This window comes from Tachysurus vachellii, chromosome 19 (assembly GCF_030014155.1).
Source record: "Tachysurus vachellii isolate PV-2020 chromosome 19, HZAU_Pvac_v1, whole genome shotgun sequence".
Taxonomy (NCBI): domain Eukaryota; kingdom Metazoa; phylum Chordata; class Actinopteri; order Siluriformes; family Bagridae; genus Tachysurus; species Tachysurus vachellii.
In genome coordinates this window covers 15357324-15373099 of record NC_083478.1, presented here as the reverse complement: position 1 = coordinate 15373099, position 15776 = coordinate 15357324, and positions in this window count along the sequence as shown.

Genomic DNA, 15776 nt, shown 5'->3' with positions numbered 1-15776 from the left:
CAGGGTGTGGTGGACATTTTTACTTTAGAGATGTTTGTAAGGCCTTGTCCTTCTATACTCGTGACTAGAAATTGTCACTGCCAGTGGTTGTTTTCTTTGATTATGACAAGGAGAGAGGGGACTGGACTCGAGTTGTGGGACTTAGGCATAAACAGCTTCTAATAGACCTTCTAGTAGGCCTTGGTAAGACAAGATTAGCTTGATCAGGAGATGAGCAGGCGGTGTGCATTTAAGCCAACGATTGATGATGTTTTGCTTTTACATGTCTTTGTTTGAATCCTGTCTATAAAATCTTGATGTAATCAATGATCGGGGCCTGGCCTTACTCATGCTATTTGAGGAGTGTTGGGTCCTGCTGTGAGTGTAGGAGTGTGTGTGTCCTACAGCAGAACACAATAAATTGTGAAACCATTTAACCCTTGCCCATGGCTACCAGTGTGATACTTTATATTTTAAATCAATCAAAATTCAAACTTCCACAACACAGGTCACACAAAATGTTGATTTGGATTTCGCTTCTGTCCATTAACTGTCCATATATAATATATAGGTCACATATCAATGCTCCTTGTGCAACTACCACCCAGGTGCGGAAAGGACAGTGTTGGATCAACTGTCCACGGATTCCCCAAGGTTGTGAGCTATGGCCGAAGGGGAGATCAGATTGTTGTGTAGGGATATTTCAAGATCTTGACCAGCAGATGAATCACCTGTGATGACAAGCAGTTCAGACGTTCAACAGATGAGCCATCATACAAGATTATATCCAATACATGCTGAGATCAGAAGCCATGGTATCTGAGGAAGGGAAGGAGGAGATAAGTTGGATGTCATCAGCAAATCAATGGTAGGAGAACCCATTTTGAAGTTATTTTGCCAAGAGTGAGTATGGAGTATAGAAAAGGAGATAACCAAGTACTGAAACCCAGAGCACACCAGTGGAGAGTCTGCATGGAGCAGATGTTGCACCCATCCATGTCAACTAATATTAGTGACCTTCCATTTGGAAGCAAACCATTCCTATATTGATCCACAAATTCCAGAAGGATCATGACAAAGGACAGCTTGGCTGATCTAACAGCTTGTACTTTCTCAGAGACGGCCAAAAGGGCAGCCTCTGTGGAATGTGACACTTTGAAGCCATATTGGTTGGAATCTTCAAGTTTGTTCTGTGAGAGATAGACAATTGATTATAAACAATGCATTCAAGAATTTTAGAAATAAATGAGAGAAATGATAACGGTCGTCACCTGTGTGCACACACGGCAAATTAATGGCTCAGGAAGGAAACAGGACAGAGTGATTACATGCCAGCAAGTCCATATAAGGGCATCTACATCATATTACTCCAGATTTTTTTTCTCTATTGAAAGTGTGCGATGATGCCTGGGGCGTGTCCAGAGACACAGCATCTTGTTCACTTCTCAGGGAACCGGGTTACATATGTAACCTGGTGTAGTTCCCTTCCGAGGGAACTTGACGCTGCATCAGGGCTGATGCTTAGGGAACACCAATATCCACGCTGCCACACACCGGTCGATGACTGTGCCAGAGGCCGTGAGAGAGCATGAGCAGGCTGGCAACAGAACATCAATAGCCCTGCAGGGCCTGGGACTCTGGAATGGGGTCCAGGTCAAGGTTATAGAAACAGATATAGGTGTGCACAAAGGACCACCCTGCCCAGCACAAATATCTTCATGGCTAAGGCATTAGACGAGGTGAAACCCCTAGTGGAATAAGCACTGATGTCAAGAGGCGAGGCAAGTCCCTGCCTCCACTACCCAGTGCACTACCCAGTGCAGTGATACTTGGAAACTGGATTACCCTTGTTCTGGGTCCCAAAACAGACAAACAGGAAGGAGGAGTTCACATGCCACAAGCTCAAGCGGTGGACAGAAGTCCTCAAGGCCCTTACTGAGCAAAGCAAATACAGCCTCTTCTGCTCTGCTACCTCATGGGGTGGAGGACAGTAGGCTTGCAGGATGACTGGCCAAGTGGGTGCAGCCCTGCACTCAATGGTCTACCAGGCTGACCTGCTGAAAGAGCTCGATGGTGGCAAGGGATTGGACCCGCAGGCAGTAGCTGAGCTCCACCGAGCCACGGGTCTCGTGCTCCTTGCCACAAAGCAGATGGCTCGCCCAATACACCATTCAATGGCTGCACTAGATGCCATAGAGACGCTCCTTTCTCCTGGTCTCGTGCTCCTTTTTTACCTGGTCTCGTGCTCTCTCACAGCCTCTGGCACAGTCATCGACCAATGTGTGGTAGCATAGGTATTGGTATTCCCATAAAATCAGCCCTGATGCAGCGTCAAGTAAGGTTACGTAGAGAAGTGAAAGAGATGCTGCATCATTGGCCATGCCTATCGCATTCTATCGCGCTTTATTTAGGTAAATAGAAGCTGGAGTAATGTTATGTAAATGCCCTTATATGGAGGTGCTGGTGTGTAATCACTTCGTCATGTGTCCTTCCCGAGCCATTAAATTGGCATGTGTTCACACAGAGCTTCAAACACAACTTCCTCAAAGAAGTGTTCCCATAGTGTGCATGTGTGTGTACTCTTTTTATTGTGATCACAGCAGGGGCAATGCCTTACCTCCCATCCACAGCTCAGCTAGATACTGAACACTTAGCTGTCATGGAGCTTTGTTTCACAGGCCAGCGGGGAAAATTAACACACTGTTCAGTGCCTCTAATTTGTGCCAGACTGCTCCCATCATGAGCATGTCATAGTGGCTGCAAAGGGGACACTCAAAATGATGTACAAAAGGCCCCCATACTTGATCTTCTGCTCATTATTATAGAGGTAGGCAAGAATGTACTAAATCCCTGTATTCAAAATGGTGCATGATCCACAACTTTTTAAATATGAAACAGCAAACTGAAGCTTCGATTTCCAATAAAAACCTCTTTATTGGATATAGAATCTATAGAAACTGGCAACACCACTGGTAGCTTGGTAACTAGGGTCAAATTCCAGCCTCACAATTATGTAGGCCCTCTAATAGCACTAGTTGCAGTTTTTTACCATTAGGTTCAATAATAACTCTTTGAAAGCTAAATGTGGCAGTGAGCACTTTACCCAACAATTGCATAACATCTAGAATGGTAAGCAAGTAAATAGCAGCTTATAACCAGCTTATATCTGACAAATGGAAACATTATTCAAATTGTTGGTCACCTGAAAGAGTTTTTTGGTATTTCAATGGAAATTTAATCTATGGAGTTATGAACAAGGATTTTGAAGATTAAAGTTTTTTAAATATCTGATATACTGTACATGGTGTTGAACAGCTAATTTATATCATGTGGCTTACTGATAAGCATATTGGCATAGTGTAATATTTAGTTTCAGGTCAAGATGTTACCTCTTCATACCTTGTGAGTGAAGGAAGAGGTCTGGAGCAAGTTTAAATGATGTGTAGTAACATGGGTGCTCATGTTGGCTATGCTTGATTTAAGATAACAACACCAATTAGAGCAGAATTGCTCTTTTTTATGGAATTGTTTATAAAATGTTACACACACTAAGATAATGCCATTTGATTACATTCTTCTCTTCATCATCATTTTCTTAAACACTTTAAGTGATTTGTAGTTTTCATTTTGAAGGGGCACAGGATATAGATGTCTAGCAAACTCAACACTTAATAGGATTAGGAATAATAACTAGGTTTGCAGACTGTGGAGTGGTGGGATGCTTTACATCCCAGGAAGCCCTAATGTCTGTGTCACCTTCTGGCTCTAGCATTTTAGTTATGCTGTCATAGCTATTCTTGCCGGAGTCCCTGTCTGCATTTTGCACATAATTTATATTGTCCATCACCTGATATCACCTATCATACTTAACAATTTTCTCCCCATTCTCTCTCTCTCTCTCTCTCTCTCTCTCTCTCTCTCTCTCTCTCTCTCTCTCTCTCTCTGTCAAGCTCTGTCAAGTGGAGAAGTACATGGCATCAGCCACTCCCGAGCTCCCAGTGTTCCGCTGATCTTCTCTTCTTATGGAGCTACTTTCTCAATCCTGAAGTTCTACCCCTGGTTGGAGTCTCGTCACCCAGTCGTCACCATGCCAGGGATTGATCTGCATGGTCATCCAGTGTCTCATGGGATTGTTGTGGATGGGGCCACACAGAGACTGTCATGCCTTTGTTGCATCAATCAGCTGTATGGTCTGGTATTTATTAGAAATCATTTGAAGACTTCCATAGACTGTCAGGAATTAGTGTTGGGTCCATGGTGAACTCAGAATTTGTGCTGGCCCATTAGTTCCTAAGGAGCTCTTGGTTGCACAATTATAAACTGTTGTAGAAATGACATTATGAAATGTCATTTATATCTTTTTCTCTTTTGTCTTTTGTCTGATTTTGTGCAGATCCATTTTCTTTGATTTTGTTCCAAGGCTCATCATCTCTAACTGTCAATGCTTGTTATTGTATAGTGCCACATAGTTCAAGCAAGATATTTCTGGGTGCCTTATATTTTTAAAAAAGTACACCCTTATATTAAAATGTATACATTTGTATTGTGAAACCATTGCTGAGCCAAACAAAAAATACCTATATTGTGTAGTAATTCAATATTCTTTTTGGATATGAAAGATTTTTGGCATTTTAGGCTGCTTTCAAGAATTTACTTAAAGAGACACCTAACATTATTTGTTGGGCTGCCTCTCATGTTTGGTGGAGGTGACCCTGTTTCTTAAAATTAGACTTCTGATGTCAGGATCACGTTTGAACATTTTCCTATTGGATAATTAGGGAGTGTTCTGGCAGTTACGTCTTGTGCAATGAGTTTTTGTTTACATGTTGTGTTCATGTGTCTGCCCTGCTCTAGTCTTCCTTTTCACCTCTGCACACCTTTTTCTTATGAGTCTTTTTTTCTTGCTTATTTATCCCTGCCACATTGCCCAGCATGGAATCCTTGCCATTGTGTTGTCTTTGTGGTCTCTGTTGCAGTGTCCCAGTGTTTTCTGTTTTGTGTTTTTTTATGTTACTAAATAATGTTTGTTATGTTACCAAATAATGTCTCCATTTCCCCAAATTTTTTCAGGTTTTGGACATTTTTTGGGTCTTGTGGGGATGCGCTTCTGTTCTGCAAAGGATTTTTGCCTCCCTCCTTTTCCGGATGTGGGTCGTGATGCGGCTTGGCTCTGGATGTCATTTGTCCATTCAGCATGTCTATGGACGCTGCTCAGCCCTTCTGCTCGGCTGTGGACATCACTCGGCCCACCTATTTGGCTGTGGATTCGCTCAGTCATTCTGCTCATTCGCAGTGGACAAGCCTCATGGACATTCACACCACGCTGCATCCACGAAGACAACAGCATGTTCCTTGCTCCCCCCACCTGCCTAGCCATGTTCCTTGCTCCCCCCACCTGCCTTGGCACGTTCCTTGCTCTCCCACACCTGCCTTGCCGCATTCTTCGCTCCCCCCACCTGCCTTACTGTGTGCCATGTGTTTTTGTTTATGTTTTGTGCTCACGTTTCTGCCCTGCCCTAGTCTTAATTCCTAACACCTCTGCACACCTGTTCCTTATGCGTCTAATTGTCTTCCATATTTATCACTGCCATGTTGTCTTTGATTTTGGGTCTTTTTTTTATCTGTGAAGACATCCCAGTTTTCTAAAATCTGATTAGATCAGCTACTCCTTTGCCCCAACATCTCTAACTGTTAACCTAGGCTTTTGTACAAACAGCTTTGAAAGAAACTGCATCAATATTTATATTAAGATTTTTAGATACAACACATTTGGAAGAGTGGTGCTTTTACTCATTTTATAATGCTTATTATATTTACCCCTGGGCACATATACCCAATGAATTCTGCAAATGACTATTTTATAGTTATCCTTTGCATTTATATGACAAAATCTTACAATATTAGGAGAAGAATCATACAACTAAGTCAACCTGATCCTGTAAAATTTTGAAATGATTAATAGCATGATAGTAGTCCCTTAATAGAGAAGACAATGAAACATTAAAACAAATGTTTTTAATATGGTTGTGGGCTAAGAGTAACACTCCTCAATCTCTCTTCATCAATTATGTCAACATGGACACAAAGAAGAGACATCATGATTTTTTTTTTTGTAATTAAATTTCAGAGTGCAAAATGGAAAAACAATCAAGGAAAAATGGAAATAGTACTGTACTACATTTCACTAATTCAAAATGCCTCTTTAGTAGCAAAAATAAATTCACTTTTATACTATGTCCGAACGGATAATTTAGAGAAACCTCTGATTTCCATGCTGTCATAGTACTTCTACCAGCATATATCAGTGACAATAAAATTCAACTTGAAGTCATAAGTACTTGACACTTTTTTACAGACAGACTTTTTTCAATTTGCACTGCTGTAGGCAAATAACAACTTGCTTTATAAAAAACATTACTGATGGCTCCCTTCCCCAAACCCCCAACACACACACATACACAAAAGATTACTTCCATGCCACTGACCATTTACTACCCTTCCAGTGATATGTGACCTAGTTTTATTTGATTCATTTGTTCACTTTCATTACCGTTTTTCTTTTTGATTTGAAGAAATGTCAGAATAGGGACCGTAGACAATTATTTGGTCTGACAAAGTGGGTTCTAGTCTATTACCCAATTTCTCAGAAATAAAAATGCCTTTTAAGAAGGATGAGAATTTTGAAGAACTACTGTATGGAAATTATTTATTTGTTTATTTAATTTTTAAATACAGAAGCGGTATTAAATTTTATTTGCGTGCTTTCATAATATAATTATGAACAAGGTAAATTCATGTAAAAGCAGCTTTTAGATAAAATCCATTAATTGGTTAATATTAAAGATTTTTATTGAATCTTGGGTACCAAATCACAAGCTTTCAGCCATAAAGCTTTAAAGATATCTATTTGGTTGCATACTGGAATTGAATATTTGTTTATGTAAATATTAAATATATACACACACACACACACACACACATATATATATATATATATATATATATATATATATATATATATATATATATATATATATATATATATATATATATACATACATGCCCTGTGATGGGTTGGCACGTCCAGGGTGAATCCTGCCTTGATGCGCGATGACGCCTGAGATAGTCACAGGCTCCCCGTGACCCGAGGTAGTTCGGATAAGCGGTAGAAGATGAATGAATGAATGAATGAATATATATATATATATATATATATATATATATATATATATATATATATATATATATATATATATATACATAATTTATACAGTAACTAGTAATGAGCCTTATAATGAGACCTTGGAATTTGTTAGGTAGGCAGGCATTAATTCAGATTTACATAACTTACATTTACCCCAAATGTAAACATTTACACAAAGTAGAATAATATTGGTTTCTTTCTTTCTTTTTTGTGAAAAAAGGCTAAACTAAAAAGTAAGGAAAACCCACAGGCCTTATCAAGTCACACAATCAACTCTGTGCAATGTATCCATCCAGTAATTTAGAGGTGTCAGGAATGAGTGCCAAAATTTGAACAAAATCAGACCCAAATGCATGGATAGCAACAAAACGGAGGAATTTATTTAAAACAACAGAAGAAAAACAAGAAACCAAAGCTGCAGAGAAAAGACGAGGACACGCTCCTACAAAACATAAGGAACAGGTGTGCAGAAGAGGGAACAGGATTAAGCCCAGGGCCAGGCAAAGACAAGTGAACATGAACATTAAAAAAAACACATGACACAATACACACACATGGAACACCTCCTAATGTTCTGGCAGGAAGTTGTTCAAATAAACACTGACATTATCAACATGAACATGTGCAAAAAATAAAAATAAAAATGCCATTTCATAAAACTTTCAATTTTTAAGCCAAAATATTTTTTCTTTATAATATTATTTTTTATGTTTAGATTTTCATTGTCAGAGTGTACATTCAGCGTTAATGTTAAAGAGGCTCTACAGTATATGAACCCTATGGGGTTATTAGCGATATGCATACTGTTGACCCAGATGGGCTGCTTATTATCGCCAGAGATTTCAATCTTAAATCAGTGCTCCCTAAGTTCAATGAGAATTTGAACTTTGCAACGAGAGGGGAAAACATGTTGGACCATGTTTACACAAACATTCCCCACACGTATCTTGCAAAGCCCCACCCCCCACCTCGGCTTCTCAGACCACATCTCTGTTATGCTAATTCCAGCATACCGACCACTTGTCAGACGCTCTAAACCGGTTCTGAAGCCGATAAAAACCTAGACAGCAGAAGCCACCTCTGCTCTTCAGGACTGCTTTGAGTGCACTGACTGGAACATCTTCAGTGAGTGCAACCAGCGGCGACTCTGTAAACCTGGAGAAGTACATGGCATCAGTGACCAGCTATATCGGCAAGTGCATTGATGACGTGACCATCTCCAAGACCATCACCACAGTTTCCAACCAGAAACCGTGGATGACTGCTAAAGTGCATGCGCTGCTCAAGACTAGAAACCTAGCCTTCAGAGCAGGGAGACACCCAGCGACCAGGACAGCAGAGACACCCAGCACATGTGGCAGCTAACTGCCTGGTTTAGAGCCAACAAACTGTATCTGTATCTGGTAAGAGCACCAAATTCCTTGGTGTTCATTTGGCAGAGAACTTCAACTGGTTACTCAATGCCAGCTCCATGACCAAGAAAACCCAGCTACTTCCTATGAAGGCTCAAGAAAGCCTATCTCCCTTAACCCATCCTGACTATGTTTTAAAAAGGAACAATTGAGAGCACCCTGAGCAGCTGCATCACTGTCTTTTTTGGGAACTATCCCATCTCAGTTCACACAACTCTGTGAGGACAGCTGAGAAGATCATTAGAATCTCTATCCATCATGGACATTCACACCACATGCTGCATCCACAAAGACACCAGCATTGTGGATGACCCCACACACCACTTACACACATTCTTCACCCTCCTGTCATCTGGAAAAAGATGACTTTTCGGACCCTCACAACCAGACTGTGCAATAGTTTCTTACCGCAAGTCATCAGACTCCTCAACAAACTGTTTGAACTGCACTGGATTGCACAGTCAATTTTGCACACCACATTGCTGCATTGCACTACTTATTTCAAATACCTCGTTCACTGCTGTTACTTCCTAAGAGTAGATATGTTTACTTAAATCGTCTTGTTTACAATCCTCTAGTTTTGCACAGTGTATTGTATAATATACAGTATGCACACTGGCCGGTGCTATTTTGTGTAATTGTCCTGTACTATTTTGTATTGTCTGCACTGTATTATATATCTTTTGTCTTACACTGTTTGCTCTAGGTTGCAACCGTTGAACATTATGTGGCTAGGTGTCAGGGATCAGCGCGGACCTTTGGACACGTGCGAATGTTTTTATTATTGTCACGTGTCTGCCACGCCTTCGTCCGCTCCTCCCTGTCTCCTCACCTGTTTCCCATCCTGTGATTGACTGTGTGTGTGTATTTATGTGAGCATGTATTTGAACATGTATTTATGTATCGGCATACGTTGCTGATGGCGGCGCGGATTCATTAGTGTATTTAAGTTAGATTAAGTTACGTTAGTTCCCCGTGTTGTGTGGATGTCTGTTTGTTTCCCTTGTGTATTAAACCCCTATCATTTGAAGCTATCCTGCCGACGGGTCTGTCTCCTTTCCACCGGATCCGGGGGCCTGACACTAGGACAACTTACTTTCAGACCTTAGCGCTGTGTTATTTTTGTCAGCGCATTCCTCCACACTTCCAGTTTGCATGTTTTTCACTAGATTATCTCTCCAGTTTTGCCGTGATTTGTGTCATCCCACCTTCTCTCTGCTTTATATATTGATTGCTACTGTGTTCCAAGAGGACTTTCTACCAGGTTGGATTTGCCTTTAGATCACTTTACCCTTTGTGTTCCTGTTAGTGCCTTCTATTGCTGAATCGTTTTCCCTAGTCTGCACTATTTTTTGGCTACCGTGCTCCGGGTGATTTTCGGCCAATTTGGATTTTTTTTTCGGCCAATTTTTTCCATTTTTTTTAACTTTTCTTATTTTTGCGCTCCAACTTCTGTGAATTATTCTTGGCTTGGGAGCCTCCTTGTGTGGATTAGTGCCTATAAGGCTTAGTGGTGGTTTCATCCTATTTCTGTGGACATTTATTGTACCAGTTGCACTTTTATTTCAAATTTATTTAATTCAAATTCAAATTCAATTTATTTGTATAGCACTTTTAACAATTCCTATTGTCTCAAAGCAGCTTTACAGAAGTATTAAAACAGAAGAGAGAGAAAAATAAGATATAAGAAGAATAAGATAAGAAGATATAACAAGAAGAAAAAATAAGGAAAATATTAAATAAATGAAAATATACAATTATGGTTTAAAATTAATTTTAAAATATTAACTTAAAATTTAAAATACTATATATCTGTCTCTATCCCTAACGAGGAAGCCGGAGGTCAACGATGGAAAGGAACATCTCCCTGAGATGATATGAGGAAGAAATTATGAGAGTGACCAGGCTCAGAAGGGAACCCATCCTTATTTGGGTGACACTGGACAGTAAATAATGTAAATGTAAATAATGTCCTTTCTACAACAGTTTGTAACCCAGAGCTCCTGAAGAACTAATCATTCACCATTCAGCACAGACCTGATTGCTGATAAAGACCTGACCATACAACTGACTCACACAATATTGGTTCAAAGAAGGCATTCTCAGTCTCTGGGCCACTCCATCTACAACAATCCCATGAGACATGGTCTGACCATGCAGATCAATCCCTGGCAGGGTGACCACCCGGGGATGAGACTCCAACCAGGGGTAGAACATCAGGATTGACAAAGTAGGTCCATAAGAAGAGATAATCAGGCTAGGAACTCGGAACACTAAGAGCTAGGGAGTGGCATATATAGCTCGGCAGAGAGAGAGAGAGAGGAGAAAAATTGTCAGATACAGTATGATCTGAATTGTTAGATAGAATATTTTTTTCCTGTTTGGATTATTTCCTGAACTGTTCGCTCGGATTCTATTGGAATTTTCTTCCTTCTCCTGTCCTAGTTTTGGGCCGCTCACGCTCTCAGTTACTGTTATTAAGACTATTATTAAACTCCCTTTAATCTGATTTTTGTCTTGTATTTGGGTTCCTAACTATCATCTCCACACCGACCCATGACAGTTTTATTTAGCTTTATGTCGTTTTTTTGTAGCACCATTGTCCTGGAGAAACATTGTTTATCTCACTTTATACTGCATCAGCTATATGTAGTTGAAATGAAAATAAAAGCTTCTTGAATTGACTTGCCTTGAATATAGTGAGGAACAGGTCAGTGAGGAAAAAGCCATTCATTCAATCTGACAATACAGTACATTGAGTCTATTTATACATTATTCAGTTCCATACTGGCTGCAAAGGCAAAAGTATCTGTTATAAAGAACTAAAAACCCTGTGTAATACAGGTAAACAACTGGAGTTAGGTCAAACTTCCTTAACTGGTCCTGTTTGGCAATTTGCACCTTTGCTTGCTGAGAAGAACTTGTAGGTCTACACAACAATCAGTTTTAAATAAAGTCATGAATTTCTTTGTTCTCAAAACAAGACCATGAATCTTTGAGCAAAAGAGGGCTGCTTTATGAGGGCTAATTTGCTATATAAAAATTCATGCATCTCTGCTTTTGTTAAAGACCAAGCACATATGTATTTTTAATATCATATATAATATTTGATGCACAATTAATTGAAAATTATTAATAAAAATACTAAAAAGTTATGTTAGATGTTAACAACTAGCAGCAAGATCTGAATTGTAACAAGCCTGTGGTATTTTTTTCCCACTGTAAAGAAATAACATGTACTAGAAAGATATGTGGGTGGAATTATATGATTATGGCATATTGTACTTGATCATGCAAACCTAATTACTACTCTATTCCCCCATGACCAATTCCACATTCAGAGCCTACTATAATAAATATTAACAAATGAATCTGAGTTCATGTTTTTGAATTAAGTTGCTGCAGTCAGTCACCATTAATAAGTGCTTCATTCACCAACTCATTATAACAAGGTTCATAATTTATTAGCAACACTCCCTAAACTCTTAATAAAGGCTCTTTATATAGATGATATTTCCTTTTCAAGCAGCCACAGACTGATGTTTTAAATCTGGAAAAATGTCAGAAAAACCTACACCAATTTCCTGATTGTGTCTGTGTGCAGAGCTGTGAGGAGTCTCAAATCCTATTAGGTCTCATGAACTGAAAAAATATAATTTGTAAGAAGTCTTTAAAATATGGTTTCTAGATTATGTTTAGGATAAAAATATATAAATGATAAATATGGATAAAATATGGATAAAAATAAATAAATGAATACATACAATTAATGTTTAAAATTAATTTAAAGAATATTAACTTAAAATTTAAAATTCTATATATCTATCCCTATCCCTATCCTTAATGAGCAAGCCGGAGGGGGCAGCAGCAAGGAAAAATTCCCTGAGATGATATGAGGAAGAAACCTTGAGAGGAACCAGGGTCACATAAATGAGCCTGGTGAACCCATCATAATGTCCTTTCTACAACAGTTTATAATATTGCAACCGAGGGAACTGATGGGTCATCATAATCTCTGAGTTCAGCGCAGACCTTAATGCTGATAAAGACCAGACCATACAGTTGACTGACACAACATTGATTCAAAGAAGGCATGACAGTCTTTGGGAGGCTCCATTCACAACAATCCCATGAGTCACTGGCTGACCATGCAGATCAATCCCTGGCAGGGTGAACACCAAGCGATGAGACTCCAACCAGGGGTAGAACATCAGGGTTTATAAAGTAGCTACGTAACAAGAGACGATCAGGCTCGGACCTGGGAACATTGGGAGCTCGGGAGTGTCACATATAGCTCGACAGAGAGAGAGAGAATAATTGTTAGGTATGATTGTAATCAGGTGATGGACAAGGTAAATGTGCAAAGTGCAGACAGGGACTCTAGCAAGACTAGCTATGACAGCATAACTAAAAGGTTAGAGCCAGAAGGTGTGACAGACATGAGGGCTTCGTGGGATGTAAAGCACCCGACCACTCCACAGTCTGCAAACATGAGCAACTTGTGATGGTGGTAAGCCGACAGCATCCACACATCCCAGTTCACCAAACAGTCTATGCCCATGAACCTTCCAGATCTGCCCTTTTACCTAAGAAAAGCTATTCATAAAAAGCTAGACTAAACAAATGTGTTTTTAGCCTGGACTTAAACACTGAGACTGTGTCTGAGTCCTGAACACTAATTGGAAGTCTCTCCCATAACTGTGGGTCTCTGTGAGAAAAGGCTCTGGTCCCTGCTGTAGCCTTTTGTACTTGAGGTACTACCAAATAGCCTGCACCTTTTGATCAAAGTAAAAATCATAAAAAAAATGAGACTACTGTTGCATGAGACTATTAAGTGCTTTAGAGGTTTATAATAGAATTTTAGAATCATTGCGAAACTTGACTGGGAGCTAGTGCAATGAGAATAAGATTGGGGTAATATGTTCCTATCTTCTGGTTCTAGATTGGACTATAGCTGCTGCGTTCTGGACTAACTGGAGCTTGTTTGTGCTCCTACTAGTACATCCAGACAGTAAAGCATTACAATAATACAACCTAGAGGTAAAAAATGCATGAACTAGTGTTTCTGCATCATGTAATGTCATCATATTTCTTATGATTTCGCAGTATTTCTGAGACCAGTATCAATAATCACACCAAGGTCTTTTACTGCTGCACATGATGTAATAGAAAGACCATCGAGAGTTACTCTGTAATCAGAAAGTTTACTTCTGGCAGGGTGCAGACCTAGATAAAGCACTTCTGTCTTGTCAGAGTTAAGCAGGAGAAAGTTAGTTAGCATTGACTGTCTAATGTCCTTCACACAGTCTTCAGTCTTATTAAGCTGGTGACTCATATCTGACTTAGCTGAAACATATAGCTGTGTGTCATTAGCACTGAAAGTCATTAACAGTGGAAGCCAATACCATGTTTACAATTAATTGCACCAAGTAGTAGCATATATAGCTAGAAAAGCTATGGGCCTAAAACAGAACCTTGCGAAACACCAAACATTACCTTAATTTGTTTAGAGTGGTCACCATTTATATCTACAAACTGATATTGATCTGTCAAATAAGACCTGATCCAGGAGAGGGCTGTCCCTTTAATACCAACATGTTCTAGCCTATCACATAGAATCGCATGGTCAGTGGTATCAAAAGCTGCACTAAGATCAAGTAATACTAGCAAAGAGACACAACTCTGATCAGAGGCCATTAACAGGTAATTTACAAATTTTACCAGTGCTGTCTCTGTGCTACATGTGTACAAGACAGCAGTATGTTCTTGTAATGATAAATGTTTCTTATTGTACAGTATATGCTTGGCATGAGGAAAAATATTTATTAATATTGCCAATTACTGCCAATATTCAAAGAGTGTGTAAGACAAAATATTGAATACTGTTTAGCATCCTGTAGTGTTAGAAAATACTAACTGTGTCAGGTGAAAGTGTAATCCTAACATCAAGCATAAAAGACCAATGATAACCAACGTCATCCAAAATGAAGTGTGATTTGACATGCTAGGTTTTTAAGTCAGGTCCACAGACTTGTGAGAATAAAAAATAAATAGTGCTTTTCTAGGCAAAGCATGTAGTCTAGGTATATTAATGACAATAGTTTGAGAGAAGTCTGTAAACTCTGCATGAAATCACGCCAATGTGTTGACGATCATGGGGTTCGTAGGTCAAGCTGGGTCAAGTGGAATAGGAGATGGGTGATTTCCTTTATCTTGTCCTCTCCTCTGATTTGGATATCTCCACTTCAGCTTCAGGAGCTTGCTCCAGGATTTCACCCAAACTGAGCAAGGATAAACATGCAAACCACTGCCAAATTGTCACTGCAATTTTTTGGCATTCAAATAGCTTTTGGAGGTGGTTATACGTGCTGTAGCTTTGACTCGCCTGATGAGAAATCAGCCTTGTCCATTCCAAGCTTGAGAACTGCTACTTAACTTCAGGTCACATGCCTCCTCCATGCTTATGTCCCTCATTTTTCCTGTTGAGTCAGAGGTGGTGTTAAATCTCCACCAAACCACAGACTGAGTTCTCCAAGCCAGTAAGCAGGCATCCTGTGCCATCAGCTATTTCATGGCTGCTTTTATTTCATCAGAGAGGCATCTGTGTCTTGATTTGATGGGGATTAAAGAAAAGAAGAAAGCCTTTCTTTTAAACACCCAAGGGTCTGTTCAGCAGGTACCAGGAGGACAGGCTATGGCATTTAATGAATTTATCCCTTGTCACAGTGAAGATATAAGGTCTTAAACAAGTGGCATCTGGCCCCAGTCTACCCTGCTGTGGCAGGAAAAAATATCTAACACTGCAGCTCAAACCCCCCATGTAAAATCAGGGCAGTTGGTCAATGTGTTCAGGGGAAAGCCTGTCAGAGGGGATCTCCTCTCTCAGGCATATGGGGCAATTCTCCACCCCCACCCTGAGATTTGGAATATCTGGGTCTGGCCCCAGAGGGAGACCAACTCTAAGTTCTGGCTGGAACCAAGATGGCTGCGTGGCAGTAACACGCAGCGGACACTCTGGATTCAATATGGTGCTAGGTTTTATTTACGGTTTTTAGCCCTACTATTGCTAGGTTACTAGGCTTCGTGACCTCAGCTTGCTGTGGAGACCAGGCTTCCAGTCCTCTGTGTCGCTTGATACCGGAGACCAGGAGAGGGGATGCCGAAAGCAGTGCGCGAGGAAG